The 18,363-nt window shown below is 36.7% G+C and overlaps 1 protein-coding gene and 1 long non-coding RNA gene across 6 annotated transcripts in view; one reads left to right on the top strand and one right to left on the bottom strand.

Annotated features, from left to right (window-relative positions):
- The window catches only part of ADGRB3 (adhesion G protein-coupled receptor B3), a 714,356-nt gene that overhangs the window by 523,835 nt on the left and 172,158 nt on the right, over positions 1–18,363 (top strand). The gene's annotated exons all lie outside the window — the stretch shown is intronic.
- Positions 179–18,130, bottom strand: LOC144317291 (uncharacterized). The gene is made up of 3 exons (XR_013383242.1): positions 17,890–18,130; positions 709–769; positions 179–380 (listed from the first exon to the last, which is right to left on the bottom strand). It is a non-coding gene; the product is annotated as an uncharacterized LOC144317291 (long non-coding RNA).

Here is an 18,363-nt window from a genome sequence, read left to right as displayed (position 1 = left end):
AATATACCAGTCCTATTGGATTAGGACCCCAACCAAAGGGCCTCATTTTAACTTAATCATCTCTTTAAAGGCTTTATCATATTCTGAGATACTGGGGTTTGTGACTTTAACATATTAATTTGGAAGGTCAAGAATCAGTCCATAACATTTACATAATGGAAGAGCAAAGCAAATAAGGTGTCGTTAATTTCTTTTGTTTTTATTTAAAAAGAGAGACTTAATTTGGGGCACCTAGGTGGCTCATTAAGTTGAGCCTCTGACTCTTGGTATTAGCTTCTGTTGTGATCTTTGAGTTCTGGGATAGAGCTCTGCCTCCAGCTCACGTTGTCTCTCATGCTCCTTTCCTCCTCCCCACGCTCACATGTGTGCTTGCTCTCTCTCTTAAAAAATAAAATAAAAAATAAATTAAAAAAAAAAATAAAATACATAAATAAATAAAATCTTAAAAAAAAAAAAAAGGGAGACTTAACTTTAAAATAAAACCTTGGGCAGCCCCGGTGGCACAGCGGTTTAGCGCCACCTGCAGCCCAGGGTGTGATCCTGGGGACCCAGGATCAAGTCCCATGTCTGGCTCCCTGCATGAAGCATGCTTCTCCCTCTGCCTGTGTCGCTGCCCCCCACTCTCTGTGTCTATGAATAAATAGAATCTTTTTAAAAAAATTAATAAAAATGTAAAAATTAAATAAAAATAGATTTAATTAGACTTACTGTCCTGGTCATTTTGATACAGGAGAGCTTGGTTCTTGTCTCACAGAGTCGAAGAATGAATCTTGTGGATAATAGAGAGTGAGCAAAGTGATAGAAGTTTATTAGGCAGACATACAGAGAAAGCTCTCAGCAGTGAGAGGGGTTCAGACAGGGTTGCCACTGAGGGCTCTTATGGTCTGTCTTTTATAGGAAACTGACCAGGGAACTTGGTAAATTTCTTGTCAATTTATGGTATTCTGTATTCTTGTCAATATCAGAGTGGATATTTAGAACAAACATGGTGAACTTGTAACTATCATGATAACAAACAAGATGTTTTTGTAAATATCATGAACCCAAACAAGGTGTTCCCTTCTCGCAGGTTAATATCTCCTCCATAATATTTTTCTACATCTGGGATTTCTGTGAGCCTAGTCAGGTAGCTCATGGCCTTGAGATTCTTGTGCCATCTTGGTTTGAGCAGGGACTATTGATGACACCTTAATGACATATTTCTTTGTGATCTGGTGAGTTTCTCTGATTACTTAGTAGCCATTAAAGGGGGATACTCCCTAACATTTTGGAGCTAGGGAGCCTGGTTTATTTTTTGTTTTTACTGTCTTATCTCTGTTTTCTTGGGATGGGTAGGAGCCGGACTCTGGGCCTTTCCCTTATCTTTCCCTACCTACCCCAACTCGTTCCTACATCAGTTTCACAATCTATACATACAAATAACAAATAATTATGTTGTACATCTGAAACTAAAATGATTTTATGTCAATTATACCTCAATAAAAAATTAATTAGTTAATTAAAGTATGTGTTTACAGAAGGTCGACATGCTATTTTTTATATGTCTGGATGTATCCCTAGAGAAAAAAGAACGTAACATGCATTAGGATAAGAGAGCTTCTCTAGTGGATAGTTAAAATACCAAGGGCTTGATTGTTTAATTCTTGCACAACTCTTTATACACCAAGCTCTGTTCTAAGTACTTCAGAAAAATGGACACATATAATCCCCAGTATAGCCATATGAGGAGCTGTTACTGATTGGTCTCTTGCCTTCAGACTTAATGTACCTCTATAATCCAGTCTCTGATCTTATCACTTTCTGGCTCAAAATTGTTCAATAACAACTTCCTGTATACAATAAAAACCAGTCCTGCTATTCTGGCATAGAAGACTCTTTTCTACATACCAATCATGAGGAATTCTTTGCCACAAGCAAAATTCTTTCATACATTTTTGCTCTTACAGAAGCTATCCCTCTGCCCTTTACTATTAAAAAGGGTGGGGGGGGAGACAATTCTTTGGTTTATCACAAAAGGGTTGTTTCACATCTAACAAAAAGCAGTGAGGCATAGTGGATGAGGCAAAATCTTTTGGGTCAGACAGATCTGAATTTGGATGCATGATTGCAGGCAGGTTACTTTACCTCTCAGGGCTTCAATATCTCCTTTGCAACATGGAAATAATACCACCATCCTGCCGGGTCATTGTGAGAACTAGAAATAATTACATTTTGCACTCTGTCAACCATATGTGTACATGTATATGTGTGTGTCTAATAGAGTTTATCATTATGTTATTAATAGTAATACTATCTACAGTGATGTTCCTTGAGTGCAAGACAGAGATTAAAGATAAAAATCCTGCTAGCAGATGTTAGTTTGCATTGAACTTTCACCGTTCAACTTAATATTCTGTTTTCATATTCGGTCATGTTAATATTCAGGTAGTTTGTCGTTTTCTCAAATCAAAAATATTTTAGCATTTTTATTGTTTAATGTATTTTACATATGGTATTTGTTTATAATGTTGCCTACATGTACATTATTTTAAGTAAGTAGATTTATGTTTGGTCTGAATTTTGAAAGCAACACACTCTTTTTTAAAACTACTTTATTGAGGTGTCTGTCATACAACTTGATGCATTTGGAGGTTAGTATAAACCTATCATCATTATAATCTAGGCCATAAACATATCTGTCATCTGCAGAATTTTCCTCCCACCCTTATTTATTATATCTTTGTGTATGGAAAGAATACTTAACATAGATCTACGTTCTTATGGTCACTATTCTAAAGATTATTTTTCTACACTTCAGTTACCCACTTACATATTTAAATGAAAAACTCAAAATATTGACTCATTTCAAGACTTCAAAATAAGAAAATGTATGCAAATACATATATATCCTTGAGCATGCTATTTCATGAGAAATGAATAAATAAGGCATATCAGGTACTCAAGTTAAATCTCCACTGACTATTAAAACTTTATATTTCCACTCACCTGTTCTAAGTATGGAACTCCTGGCCCCCTCTGTCATCTAATTAATTTTTCACAACTAAGGCACAGAAAAAGCTTGGAGTCAGGTGTAAATTAAACCTTCATATTACATATCGTATCAAGTGTAACTGTTTTATTGATGTGAGTATAATGTCAACCAAAGGTAAGGGGCTAGACAGTTTAAAGGCTGGGAGGAAATAAGATAGTTTGAAATAAAAAATGGTTCATAAAGTACTTTGACAAAGATTTAATCTCAAGTGAATAAAGCTTTCTCCCCTTTTGTACACATCCATCCACCCCATCTTCCCTTATTCAATTCAAAACTTACCTCCTTTCGGGATACTTGGGTGGCTCAGCTTTTGAGTGTCTGCCTTTGGCTCATGGCGGGATCCTGAGGTCTGGGATGGAGTCCCGTATCGGGGTCCTTTTAGGGAGCCTGCTTCTCCCTCTGTCTCTCTCTCTCTCTCTCTCTCTCTCTCTCTCTCCCTTTCTCTGTCTCTCATGAATAAATAAATAAAATCTTTTTTTTTTTTTTTTTTAATAAATAAAATCTTAAAAAAAAATTACCTCCTTTGATTCCCTAGTACCCTTACACCTCTAATCATTGCTTTGGTTTTTCATGCCATTTAATTCTTTTGTATGTATATGAATAATTGTAAGTTCTTCAGGTAGGATAGTATTTTCTACTTCTGTGCTTCTGAACCTCTTAAAAGTGGTATGTACTATAGCTATTCAGTTTATTAACTCATTGCCATCTGCTATAATAAATAATTATTATTTTTATATCAGTCTTTCCCATCAGAATATGGACTTTGTGGGAGCCATAGTTTGTCAGTTTTATTTATAATTACATTCCCAACTCTTCCTCCCTGTAAGGCCTGCTAGAACTGCAGACTTCCCTAGCCTCATACTTGGGAGCAATTCCCGTGAGTCAGGCCCTGCCCTGCATACTCTCCTTCAGTTCAAAGGTTATGGCTTGTCCAAGTTCCCAGCAAAGGTCTATAGCCAGGATTCAAAATCTAGGTCTAGATTTCCTGGAAAAGACTAGGCACTCAAGCACCTGCAATTCAGGACACGAGAAATAGAGATGAATGAGTCTGACAGAGCCCCTGCTCTCATGAGTTTATATTCTAGAGTAGAAAAATGGGAATGAAAGTATACAAAGGCAGTTACCATAAGTGTTATAAAGGAAAAGCAGTATGAAAGGATGAAGAGTAGGAGAGTAGTGGAACGGCGTTTTGGATAAGGTGATGAGGAAGGATTTTGGACTCTTAGAAGAAGTGGGCTTTGAGGAGATAGCTGAATGAATTGAGCATCTGAGGATTGTACCTTCTGCAAAGGTAGCAGCAGCTACAAAGGCTCTGAAACAGGAATAAATTTGGCATATTCAACAGAAAAAATAGAAATAAGGGAGCACAGGAGAAAGGTGTAAGAGATAAGTCTGGGTGATTAACAAGGGCCAAATCCCATGAGGGCTTACAGTCATCTGGAAGGATTTTGAGTTTTATTTTAAGTATGTTGTGAATCCACTGAATTAATGAATGAATGAGTGAGTCAGTGATATCCAAATATCGTGTGTTGCAAGTACATTTACTTAGGACCAATTAATTGATTAAGTGCCAGGATATCATTTTATATATACTACTCACACCATCTAGCAAAATCAAAAAAAAAAAAAAAAAGTCTGATCACTTAATATGAATCTAGCTCAGGGGCTGGAGCAAATGATGAGAACCATAGAGCAACTGAATGTGTGACCAAATACAAATCATTACTTGGTGCCACCAAGGCAGGCCAAGGGTACAAGTGAAGGTCAAATGAAATGTGTTGAAAGATGATGCCCTTCCCAACAGCTATGGGTGTGGCAGTAAATATCTCTAAAGTGGATAGACTTATTCCTCTGAAAACTTTATTTCCCTCACTTTTCTTTTTCATTGCTCAGCACGTCTCTGCCAACACTTCTGTAGGTGCTACATTACTGTTCTAGGGGAAAAGCTTTCTCAAAAGATCAGTTGCATTCCAGATATTTTAGTTGAAAGGGAATATGCACAGAGGTTAACTACACAGGCTCTGGAATAAGACTGCTGCTTTAAGCCAGCTGGGTAAGTTAAATTGCTGTGGCCATAGTTTCCACATTGGTAAGATGGGGATAATAATAATAATCTTTATAATATTATTGTGAAAACTAAATGAGATAATTCACTTCAAGCACTTAATAGAGTTCCAAGTGTGTGATAATTATTCAAGAAACATTAACTTCTCTTATTGTACCCAAGGAAAGATAGAATTTTCCCTGACATTCAGCCATACCAAGATTACTTCTACAGGTTTCTAAAAGCTAAGTTTGGATTAGCCTCTAAGAGAAGAAAGACACATCCTGTTTTATCTTACAGTTGTTTAGTACAAAACATTACTATGATAGAAGCCATGAACATTCTCAAAAGCAGTACACATGGCTTGGAGGTAATGTGGAATTATAGAGAGATCTTGAGGTCCAAATCCAAAATGCCTGGACTAGCTCCTTAGCTCAGCTACCTGATTTACAGATGATCTTATGGAGGTTATTTGAGCTCTGTATTCTTCATGGTCTTGGCTGCAAAATGAGGGTAATAATAACATCTCTCTTGCACTGCAAGATTTCTATATGAGTTAAAAGTGATCATGTATATACATGTCCTTTGAAACTGTTATAATCCTAATCAAATGGGGTTATTTTTTGGTATTAAAGTTTTTGAGCCTTCACTGATAAACAAAACAGAATTTCTTAAGATGAAAATGCACATAGTTCTGGCATTTGTTTTCCGAAGCAGAAGTAAAGTGTTTTTATATTTAGATTACTGGACCTTGGTGTCATCAGTTTTCTGGTTTATGTATACTTTTTAAAGCACAAATGAATTTTTAATTAGAAAAATACAAAAAGATTTTTGGGGTCTAGTATTCTCCTATTCAAGATGTTGGTTTACAATATGAAGTTTAAAGAAACTGAGAGGGAGAAACCAAAAGGTAAGGTAAATGCAATGTGCTTGCATTTCATAAAAACAGCAATTTTGATAATGATAACTTGAAGAAAATCTCTAGATACCCTATCCTTGACATTAGTTTGGCAAGCGTATAGCACAGATGTGGCAGAGAGAACATTATGGCTAATTTTATAACATCAATCTGTTGTCATCAGTATACAAGTGAAATTAAACCCACATTGACAGATCAAATTACTGAAGAGAGACGTGTGAATTAGAAAGGAGCAAAGGTCTTAGCACAAACCCTGATGACACCTGAGACTAAATGTTGAGAATCAAGGTTTAGGCCACCAACAGGGTATTGTCTATATGTAGCATGCAATTTTCACTTGACTGAAGATTCTGACCACAGTTAGTATGTTTCTGTTCAAAACTGAAATCTAAGCATTGTTAGACAAGTAAGTGGCCATTATGACCTTAGGAAAGCAGCTGGGAGATGTGTGAGGCCTCTGCAGGTTTCTGTCGCTGCACTTCCTGTAGACCCACAGGGCTTTAGCAAGCTACACACCACCACTGTGCTGCAGACAAAAACAGAGATCTGCAAGCAGGTGGTTTTCAGAAAACTAGAAGAAGCCAACTCCTAGACCCGCAAAGTGGAATTTTAAAAGCAGTCAGAAATTAAAGAAATGAAAGAAGTTTTTTTCTAAGCCAAAGCTGAAATCTATTATGCAGTTTCAGAAGGAAACTTAGAGCATATTTTGCTATGGTTATTGGTTCACTAAAGAAATGCAAAAAAGATACATTTATTTAAATAATGTAAGATGACAAAAGTGATTCACAGAACATACGACTTCATAGCTTTACCACAGAAATCACTACTCCTTTTCTATTCTGTCTTTGTCCTCCTAGGACCTTGTCCCACATATTACTTTGTTTTCTCTCTTTCTTCAAGCATTTCCAACCAGGTCCTTTCCCTTTGAAGAAGTAAACAGCAAATAATCACCATCATTATTTCTCCTTTATTTTACAGTATTTTTCTGGTTCTCTTGAACTAATACTTCATTTCTTGAAGTTCTTTACTAAAATATCTTCACAGTGGTTTACAGTTGCTGCGTCTTCATGCTTTCCGCTCTGGCTTGATGTAGCTTCTTCCTCCGGTTCCTTAGAGTTTCCAGGACCTTGTCTCAGATGTTTGTTTCTGGACCACCTCTCTCTGTAATATTTGGCACTATTGACTGCCTACTCTACCATTATTCCCACCCTCCTCCTTTTGTGTGTATTTTTCTTGCCTTGTACATTTTTTTCTCTGACTTCTCCATCCCTCTCATTTTATCTTATTCATCCAATTTTGTTTTGTTTGTTTGTTTCCTAACTTCTAAAAATGACCAACTCCTGAAATTCTGTTTTGGGCTACCTGCTCTTCTATAGTTATCATTTATTGATTTAAAGTATCAGGAGTAGGGGTGCCTGGGTGGCTCATTAGGATAAGCCTCTGACTCTTGATTTCAACTTGGGTCTTGATCTTTGGGTTGTGGGTTTGAGCCCTCCACTGCATGTGGAGCTTACCATAAAAAAATCAGGAGCAGACACTTTCATCTATTTTATGATATGTCTCTCCTTCCACAGGAGCTTTTGTATACTGGAGTTCCTACTTGGATTCTACTCTTTCCCTGAATAGATTACTTCAATCACCTTCAGAATATTCCCACCCCTCTCCAGTCCAACCTGTCATTTCATCAAACACCAATGTCTTTTATTATTTACCCTTTGTGATTAAAAAATACACAAATAACAAAAAAATTACACAAATAAGGGTCTAGTAATATGGCATTACCATTACTCTCAAAAATCTTATCTGGGTCAAAAGCTGAGTTCTGCTATAGAGCTCTTTGTCTTTTGAATTATATTCAAAGTATTCCAGTGGCACATGATTCTTTCTTGTCAGCTTGGTCTGCCAGTGTGTTTTGTAGTCCTTTATGAGTGTTCTGTGTATAAGAAGTTGAACTTGGGTTTATCTTGGGGAGATACTGCTTCTGTTAATTCACAAGTGTTTAGTGAGGCTGTGTTTTAGTTATAAATATTGTTTTTTAAAGATTTACTTATTTAGTTTGGAGAGAGAGAAAAAGACTGCCAAGCAGGGGATGGGGCAGAGGTATAGGGATGGGGGGAAGCAGAATCCCTCCTGAGAGGAACCCTGTGCTGCTCCTTGAGGCTCAATCACAGGATGCTGAGATCACAACCTGAACCTAAACCAAGAGTAGGGCCCTTAACTGACTGAGCTACCCAGGTGCCCCTAGTTACAAATATTCTAATATTGATAGACAGATTGCCTCATTAAATTGATGTTTTAGGTTCCCATTTTGCTTTTTAATATTAAGAATAATTCTGAGATAGTACTAATGTCTAACTGAAGTTTTCTGAGAGATCTGTGATAAATTCCAAAAACTTCTATACTTTTTCACATGCTGAAATGGATCCTATTTTCTTTTGCATCTAAGATATGAATGCTTTATCAGTTACATTATCCCACTTATCATACATTCTGTAACATTCCAATCTATGCTTTCCATTCCACTTTATACTTAGATGGGTAGATAAACTCTCCTGCTTGTCTCAAAATCACCCTATAAGCCACAATTTATATCTGCAATATTAATAGACCTTCTCATAGGTGGAATTGAAGTATTCTTCTGTATACCTGAATAATACAATAAAGTTTACTACTTTGGATTTCAAGTAATATTTAGAACTAAGTCTCCAACTAATATTTGATGGTTGAGTATGCACATAGCTTAATTTTTATAAACACCATCTCTTTCAACTACCTAATTAAGAAAAGCTGAGTATGAGAACAGAGGGCATTTAAGCAATCAGATTCTTTATTGGCAGTCACTAGAAATAAGTACCTACTTGCTTCAGCTTCACTGGTTAAAAAAGTGATAAAGTCCACAGAAGTCTGAGGAGTTGCCAGAAGAAAGCCTTTCTCTGGCAGAACATGCAAAATGTGATCAAATGCTTTAACAGGATTTTGGAGTTACATGACCTTCAATGATAATAGCCAAGTAATAAATTAGTCTTCCCAGCTGCTAGTGCATAATTATAACAGCAAATATTATGTGAAAATTAACACTATGACAGATAGTAATCATAGTCACATAACATATTGATCACAACCACTAAAGGATATAGTACAGATGCCTGAAAAAGAGCTCCAGGTAATAATACAGATATTTAATAAAAAGCTACTTGTGAAATTAGGACAGTATTATGCAAAGAGGTTGTGAAAACAGTTTTAGAACACATCTTAATCCTGCAAAATACAAACCCATTGTCTAGTACATTAGATAATTATTGCCATATTTTATTGTCATTATCATTTGAGCCACTACATTTGTTATCTACGTCATTCATTAGCAAAAAAAAATCATTGTCAAGACCTTGGCTTTAGGGTTAAAAAAAAAAGTGGCAGAACCCTTTCTCTTGTCTTTTTTAAATTTCTTCCTTTTACTTTATTCTCTTCATTCCTTTATGTTACTCACAGCTACACTGAGATTGCACCCCTGTTACCAATTATTGGAGTCAGTAGAAGTCAGATCATTGTCCTTTAAAACCTTTCAATATTGTCCTCATCTACAATATAAAGACCAGTCTTAAAAATGCAGCCTTTATATTCCTTTAGTAACTGGCCCCTGGCCATCTCTCCAGTAACAATGCTTTCTACTCTCCACCTCATATATTATTCTTTGCAACACCTATCCACTCTCAATTCTGAAGTTTTATATTTTCTGACCCCTGTAAGTCCTAACATAGGAGTACAATTAATTTCCAGTATTGACATAGAGAATTTGCAAGAAATCAAATACAATTATAATAACACTTACAATAATAAAGTATCTGCAAAAGCATCAAAATTCATTCTACTTGTTGCTTATTTGCCTGGGAAATATGCTTGGTGATGGCCTTTTCCAATAATGTCTTTTAATTATCTTTGCTGAATTGATGAAAATATCACATGCAGCTACATTTAAAAAATTAAAGTGAGAGCAAGAGTTTATTTAGCCTGAAGTGGGAGAAGCCCAAGGCTTTACATTTAAGAGTAATTCAGACACACTATTTTGAGTTCCCATCTTATGTGGAATACTGAATTTTTCAAAAGGTGACCTAACAAGAGAGCTAATTTGCAACATTTCAAAATGAATTTTAAGGCTAGAGGTGACTATCTGTCGTATTTTTTCCATAAAAGTTTTATTTTAAAGGAAAAAAACACACTCCAGTAGAAACTGAAATATGCCCTTTTTTCTTTTATTCTTCCAGACTAATGAACATTCATAAAATTGTACTCCCTGACTGTACTGCTCCTTCCTTGATTTGGTGGGCAGAATATTTGAAATATTTAATTGGCTAAGTATTCCCCTTTCTAATCCCATTGCATACAATGAAACTACTGGTTTGATAAGAAAATTTAATGTGTTAGAAAAGAAGAATGGGTAGTGTTTGATTAAAGGTCTTTGAGTGTAACCTTTATCAGCAAGTCTGAATCAGTTTTTCGTCCTGCTGATTTTAGAACTTTCTTGTTGATCTGTGGGCCTGAGCTGCCTCTTTGCAGAAGTAGATAGGTGATGGGAGGTAGCAGACATTATTTTAGTTTTAAATTAATAAAGCAGTGAGAGGAAAAATGATATTATCTTGTGTAATAAAGCTAATGCATAGCCTGACAAAAGTGTTTCTGTAATATGATCAAATAATGTTTCCGTTTGACCCACCAATTTAATGAGATCCTCAAGGGGGTAAAAGTGATAGATAAGGTCTTCATTTCACAGAGAAGTCACTTTGTATTTTTTGGTAGTGAATGTAAATACTTAGCACAAAATTAAAGTGTACGTACATGAACAAATTCAGCTATTCATGTCTCACTCTCTCATTCCCCCTCAAAAAAGCTTTCAAGTGGGCATAATTTTCTTCCCTGTATATTTATTAATTCTAGGAATGAGAAAAGTCCAACAGAGTTGCTTTACTCTTAACTTTCACACTGCATTTACCTTATGGGTAACATGCCCTGGTTTCCAAGGAACTTTGTTTCAAAATCATAAATGTGAGTGAGAGGTACATGTGCATTGCTTTAATAAACCTTGCCAGGCAATCACTAAATACTTTTTCATGAATTAGGGTTATTGCTGTGTTTGTTTTTAGGAATTAATATTTATCATATATTTGTTTTTAGGTAAAGGAATCATCATGCACAACATTTAGTGGCTACACAGCATGGTCCCTTGGTTTTAATGACAGTTTAGGAATTTTTTTTTCCATATTAATATAAGGCTTAATTTAGATCCCATCCCTAGCAAAAATGAAAGACATTATAACATGTACTTTGCTTGATACAATCCTGGCTCTTCCTTCCTGCCTCACTTTTTCTTTCTTTTTTTTTTAAAGATTTTATTTATTCATGTGACACAGAGAGAGGCAAAGGGAGAAGCAGGCTTCTTGCATGGAGCCTGATGCAGGACTTGATCCCATGACCCTTTGTCAAATGCAGATGCTTAAACACTGAGCCACCCAGGTGCCCCCTGCCTCATTTTTTCACATCTATTTTTGTTTAACATTTTATCTCTTATTATATATATTATATATATTTAAATGTCACTTTAAATCTTTCTATACGGGATCCCTGGGTGGTACAGCGGTTTGGTGTCTGCCTTTGGCCCGGGGCGCGATCTTGGAGACCCGGGATCGAATCTCACATCGGGCTCCCAGTGCATGGAGCCTGCTTCTCCCTCTGCCTGTGTCTCTGCCTCTCTCTCTCTGTGTGTGTGACTATCATAAATAAATAAAAATTTTTAAAAAATTAAAAAAAAATAAATCTTTCTATAACGATAAAAGTAAAGCAAGATTGGATAGATAGATGGATCAATAAATAGATCAGTAGAATATAATACAGCCTTTACTGTTTTAATATTTTTGAAGTTTGTAGTTCATTTGCTCAACATTTACCAGTCTATATGTTCAAAGCTACATATGGTGGTTCCAAGTAGAATAATGTAGTCTTTGATGTTGAGGACCTGAAAACTGAGTAGGGGTGCAAGAACCCTGCCCCCCATAATCAACCACTGTATAGTATGCTATTTGCTCTAAGCAAGTATAAAGAATACTGTCAGAACACAGAGCTAGAACACCCAGCAACTCTGAGGTGTGATATCAAGGAAGGTTTCAATGAGGACATGGTAGTTGACCTGAGCTAGTGAAAGAAGAATATCCCATGCAGCAGGACAACAAAGCAGGAGGAACAACATTAACAAAGACATAGAGACATGAATATGTATGATGAATTTAAAAATCTTTCTCTTTTTTGTTCCAGTTGTCAATGGGAGTGATATTATACTGGCACATCAGCTTAATAATAAATGACCAGATATGGGACCTGATAGGGGTTGTCAAGAGCCCTATTAAATACTACAGTCAGTGCTACTTGACTAGGGTACTGAGTTAAAACATCCTCTCTTCCTGATGATTCAGATCCATTTTATTTTTCTGCTAAGCAAAAGAGATTGCCTTTATATTACTGGGCAAAGCATTATATCTAAGAGCTCAACTGTATTTGTGGAAGGAAATTCTGGCAAAGATCAACCTAAAAAGTAACAACCAGCGACCGTACTAGTGACATTAGCTATATGGACTTGACTCCTCAAATCTAAGTTTTGTTTTGTTTTGTTTTTTGTTTTTTGTTTTTCTGCTAACTTTTAAAATTAAGATGAGCACTCTCCAGAGGAGCCATCAGTAGGTGACTTTATTTTTTTTAAAGATTTTATTTATTTATTCATGAGAGACACAGAGAGAGAGAGGCAGATACATAGACAGAGGGAGAAGCAGGCTCCATGCAAGGAGCCCAATGTGGGACTTGATCTTGGGACTCCAGGATTCTACCCTGGGCCAAAGGCAGGCGCTACACCACTGAGCTACCCAGGGATCTCAGGAGGTGATTTTAAAGCATACTGGTGTCTAGAAGGAAATGAGATAGTTTCTATCCCTAGAAGAGGGCACCCAAAATATCATCTAGGTCTTAATTTCTGAAAGAGTGCATATCTTAGAAGAAAATACATTTCCCCAAAACATATTTATTTACAAATGGAAGAATTGGGGAAATATAGCAGATGTCCCCTAACCAAGTGATCAGTCAACATCATCAGGAATAAGTGTATCATGTATCTCCTGATATGATGTACCAAGAAGGGCAAAACATCACTTCTGTTACATTCCTGTCAAAAATACATAACCTCAATTTATACTTAAGAAAATGAGCACACACTTAAATTGAGGGCCATTTTACAAATTAAGTGGTCAGCATTTTTCACAGTAGCCAAGATCATGAAAAATAACAACTGTCCCAAATTGAAGACTGAGGGAACTTGACAACTAATTGCATTGCAGGATGCTGGATCACAAAAGGGAATTAGAGGTACAGTTGGTGAATTTCAAATATGGTTTATGGATTAGTTAATAGTAAATGCTAATGTTAATTTCATTATTTAGATTAATTATACTGTAGTTATGTCAGATTAACATATTGGGGACAGATGGGTAAAGGCATACAGGAATTCTGTGTACTATTTTGCAGCATTTTTATGTCTAAAATTATTTCAAAATGTTAAAAAAGAGAGGACAAATAAAGTATGATTCTTCCCATTTTCCTTTTTGCTTAGTCCTAGCTTTAAAAAAGGGTAACAAAAGGAACATAAACATATATATAAACATATTTCATTCAAACTTTTCATCTTATGAAATGTTTACTGCTTTTAAAAGTTAGACATTTTCTTTTCAGGAATATATTAACTGAACTCAAGCTTTTTGCTTAAATAAGGTATTTGAAAGACCTACAAGAAAACTAATATAGCCTATTCCCATGATTCTTATTAGAAACATTTTAAAGACTGCAGTAGGGGGAAAATTGCCAGGGCTCATTAGTAGTGGTCTCATCTATTCTTTCATAGTAATATTCTTAGGGCTTATTTAAAGACCTCTCACCATTAAAACAAAATTCTCTCATTTTTGTTCAAGGGGGAGAAGTATGAGTATCTTTCACACAATGAAATACATCTCTTAAATCCTGATAATCCTCAAGCAAAATGTTGTCAACTCTATAATTCTTTACATTCGACCTAGATTGTTACAATAAATTCAAATCTGAACTGATTTAGCTGCCTCGACTACTTTCTAGAACACAAAGGTTATTTTCAAAATTTCTATTGGCATAGGAGACTATAATCTAAATAAATGTGTGTTCCCCCGTTCATATTTGTAGGCTACTGCTAAATACTGACCCTAGTTTAAGTATTATAGTGGTTCAGCATCAGGGTATTTTTTTTTTTTTTTTTTTTAGATTTATTTATTTGGGGAGGAGAGGGGTAGAGAGGGAGAAGGAGAGAGAATTTCCAGCAAGACTCTCCGCTGAGTGTAATGCTGTGAAGCCAGGTTCAATCTCACAACCATGAGATTGTGACCTGAGCCAAAATCAAGAGTTGGGCGCTTAACCAATTGAGCCACTCAAGCACCCCCAGAGTATCTTTTTCTTCTCCCTAAAAGTCTAGTAAATGCCTGACAATTGTAGGCACTTTATTAAGAGGATGGATGGAAGGCCCTAAGCTAAAGAATTTGCTTGATTGAGAGGCTCTAATGGGTCTAAACAGAACTGCTTTCCATCTCCAAAGACTGCTGCCTGGGGTCATTTGCATTTGAATACCTAGAGTTAGTGAGAAAATTTGCTTAAGACTGATTCAAGATCAGGGTTCCTATTGAGAAGCTAAGTAATTTGAAGGGCTTTTAACACCTTGTTAAAGGAAGGGTCACCCACAGGGCCTTGCTGAGATTATCTGTGGGTGTTCCTGATACTGTCCACCCAGACAAAGGAGAGTGCAAATATATGTAAGGCTGAGCCAACACTCAGTACAATTAATATGGTAAGACTAGGACTGAGTAATAATAGTCCATAATCATGGAATCTACTGTGAGAGACTAGAGAAAAGAGAACATTTGGATTTAGAGTCTCTGAGCAAGGCCATTCCAAGTGCACATGAAATGAGACCCTGTGGGTGTCAGTTCTGTAGAAACAGAAATGTAGCCTAGATAGACCTGGAAAAGTCCTATGGAGTCCCAGAACAAAGTATCTTCTTGAACAGAATAACTAGAAAGAGCCCACCCGTCACTTGTGGAGCAGCAGTGATGAGAATTGAGGGACAGGTGGGTGCCTGGGTGGCTCAGTTGGTTAAGCATTTGACACTTGATTTAGACTCAAGTCATGACCTCAGGATCATAAGATCAAGCTCTACATCAGGGGGTTCCACATTCAGCAGAGAGTCAGCTTGAGATTCTCTCTCTCCCTCTCCTTGTATCTCTCCCCCACCATGTGTGTGCACTCAGGCTCTCTTTCTGTCTCTTTCTCTCTCAAACAATAAATAAATCTTAAAAAAAAAAAAAAAAAAAAAAAAAGAATTAAGGGACAAAAGATCCCACTGGCCTTGATGTTTAAATGATTCTCTTCAATGGGTGATATCAGCTCTTAATCAACAGAGGAACTGAATGCCTTTGGGTTTAGAGATGAAAGGGGGCACAGAGCTGCCAGCCTTACTTTCATTTGTAGCCTATCTTGTCCTGAAACCATGAAGGTGCAGTTAAAAAACAAAATTCAACTGATTAAATTTAAAGATCAAGTTGGCTTTATTCAATGATCTATGAATCAAGCAGCATCCCATTTAGCAAATAGAAAGGATCTCTGAGAAGCAATACAATCTAGAATACTTCTGTAGACAGAAAATATGGAGGGACAAGGAAAAGAGTAGACTCTGTCAGGCAAAGTCACCATTCTTTAGGGAACAAGAAGGATCAGTCAATTGTACTACATTGCTAGTGCTGAACAGGAAATTCCAAACTGACTGGTTAAGATTACATTCCTAGAGGAGATTAAATTTGCAATTAAGTTAGGTATTAAGTCTCCTTTGGAGATATTCTTAGCACTAATTATTCTGTTATGGGCCTGTTGTCTCTTTTTTAACAGGGTTTATTGGGGAAAAAAGGAAAAGACACTAAAGGGCATGATTCTATTTCCTGGAACAGTAAGGGTACTTGTAACCCCATGCCTCCTTTCAGCCACTATTTCTAGTCCAGCTTAATGACTATAAGAGTGTATCCTCAGATTCTCTGAGTCTTGAGTGGGTGGGGTAGATGCCTCATCCAGAAGGAGTTTCACTAAAGACTCCTCTGGCAATAGTGACCATGTGGTCCTATTAGAGTAAATGAGCCCTCTGGAGGCCTGGCAGTAGTCACAAAGAAGGGAGGAGGCTTATTAGTACTGCACTGAACACCAGGTCTAATATAAGGACTGGTCTTTAAAGCTCCTATGTATAGTGATTGCAATTAAACCTGTATAGGAGGAAAATGATTTTCATGAAGCAATAGGCAGCACACAGGAAAGTGACAAAACCCAGCCCTGAGCATCTGTTTTTCCTGTCTCTTATTTCTGAGTGTTGCAGCCATAAATTATCTATAGTTCAGTAACATGGCTGATAAGGAAGGCTGTGTGAGACAGCAGGAATGCAGTTTTGTTCAAGGTGGCTTGGCTACAAGAGAAAGAAGCAGTATGTCACCCACTGTCCCATGGGCTACAGCACATCTCAGCTCTGGTCCCACAGGGCCTTTGATTTGGCTGAAAGATGCCGCAGGAGATGGATGATTTGGTTCTAGCATATTTTCTCCTTTGTGCTGCTAAGATGATTAAAGACCCCGATTTGCTTCTTTTCACAGTCCCCTTGGCTGCCAGGTAGAAGAGTTCTCTGTCCTTGGATCATTCCTGAGGTGTATCTGAGAGTAAGATTTAGATCTCGTAAAATTAAGAGCAGTGTAGCTATAGCCTCCCCTACCTTCATTCCTTTGGAGCTAGATAGGTATTTAATAAAAAAAAAAACAAAAAAATAAAAAAGATGAGGAGCACCTGGGTGATTTAGTCAGTTAAGCATCCAACTCTTTTGTTTTCAGCTCAGGTCATGAAGTCAGGTCATGATCTCAGGGTTGTGAGATCAAACCCCTTGTTGGGCTTAGCACTGAGCATGGAGCCTGCTTAAGATTCTCTCTTTCCCTCTCCTTCTGTCTCTCCCCCAAAAAAATAAATAAATAAATAAGCAAACAAAAATAAATGAAAAGAATATAATGTAGGTGATGGGAAATTTGGTTCAGAGTATCTGACTCTTACAAAGTGACACAAAGATCCTCTAATATCCAGGAGATGGTCTTGAGTTACTTCTTTTTGCATTTAACATTAGTATATTTGGGTGGGCATATAAAAACCTTATCTCTGTGTGGTAAAAAGATCAAGGTCATTTAAGCTTTACATTGCAAAACAAGGCAGTCATTGTTCTATTGATATGATAAGAACTTCTAGTTGAATATTTTGAATCCCTTAATGCCATGATTGAGTCTGGTACAAAAAAAGCTACTCATTTTAATAACAGTCCAATCTTAGAATCCATTAGTAGTATTTTCCCTATTCATGTCAGGATTCTATATAAACTTCAGCCCTAGACAGTTTATGTTCTGATGTAGACTATAAACAGGAATCACTTCAATCTACTTTGGCTCTTGGGGAAGAGGGGGAAGAGAAAAGAGCAGCTGAGTAACAGTGAACAATAGTCTTTTCTGTCCTGTCATATAAGATTTGAAAAGAAACATAATTCATAAGGATATGGATAAATGAGTTACTGTAGGGATATCTGTACTCAGAACCTAAAGGAAATCACACAGAACTGCTAGGATATAGACCGGAGACTCCAAAAGCAAGTTTGTTCTCTTTTTCCTATTCTTTTGTGCTTGACTTTGCCATAAAGACTTTGTTTGGCAAGCCTGGTAGAAAAAGGAGCCTAAGTAGGTGAAGAGAACTCAGAAAGGGGAAAGAGGTAGCACTCACTGGAAGTTGGAGCCAGTAAGGATTTGTGGGGTCATCCACAATGGATTTTCTGAACATCAACTGAGTTCTTCAATATTTTCCACAGCAGCACTTAGTTCATGAAATATCCTTACTTTCACTTGGAGATGCCATGGATTTCTATCAGCATTTGTCTCATGTATTAAAAGGTCCAGAAGTTGCCTTAGTAATATAAAACTACTGCTCCAGAATGTAGTTATTATTCTTTCTAGGGCTGTTGTTGAATCTGTTTGTCCCTGGGAATGGCCACAGTTAAACTCTAGAACACTAAAGATACATTCCATGGCCTGAATTAGAGAAGTATGAGCATAGGTAATTTGTTTCTCTGTGTTAAAATTGCAAAGTTGGGAATTGTGCAAAATAAATTTTATATACCACTATAAGAATACCCAGTCTTTACACCAGTCTTCTCAAATTTATCCGTAATAGGAAAATTTCTTATTTCCTAGGGTCTTC

Source organism: Canis aureus, chromosome 7, assembly GCF_053574225.1.
Source record: "Canis aureus isolate CA01 chromosome 7, VMU_Caureus_v.1.0, whole genome shotgun sequence".
In the NCBI taxonomy this organism is placed as follows: Eukaryota; Metazoa; Chordata; class Mammalia; order Carnivora; family Canidae; genus Canis; species Canis aureus.
Note: the sequence above shows the minus strand (reverse complement) of the source record. Positions and strands in the feature narration are given on the sequence as shown.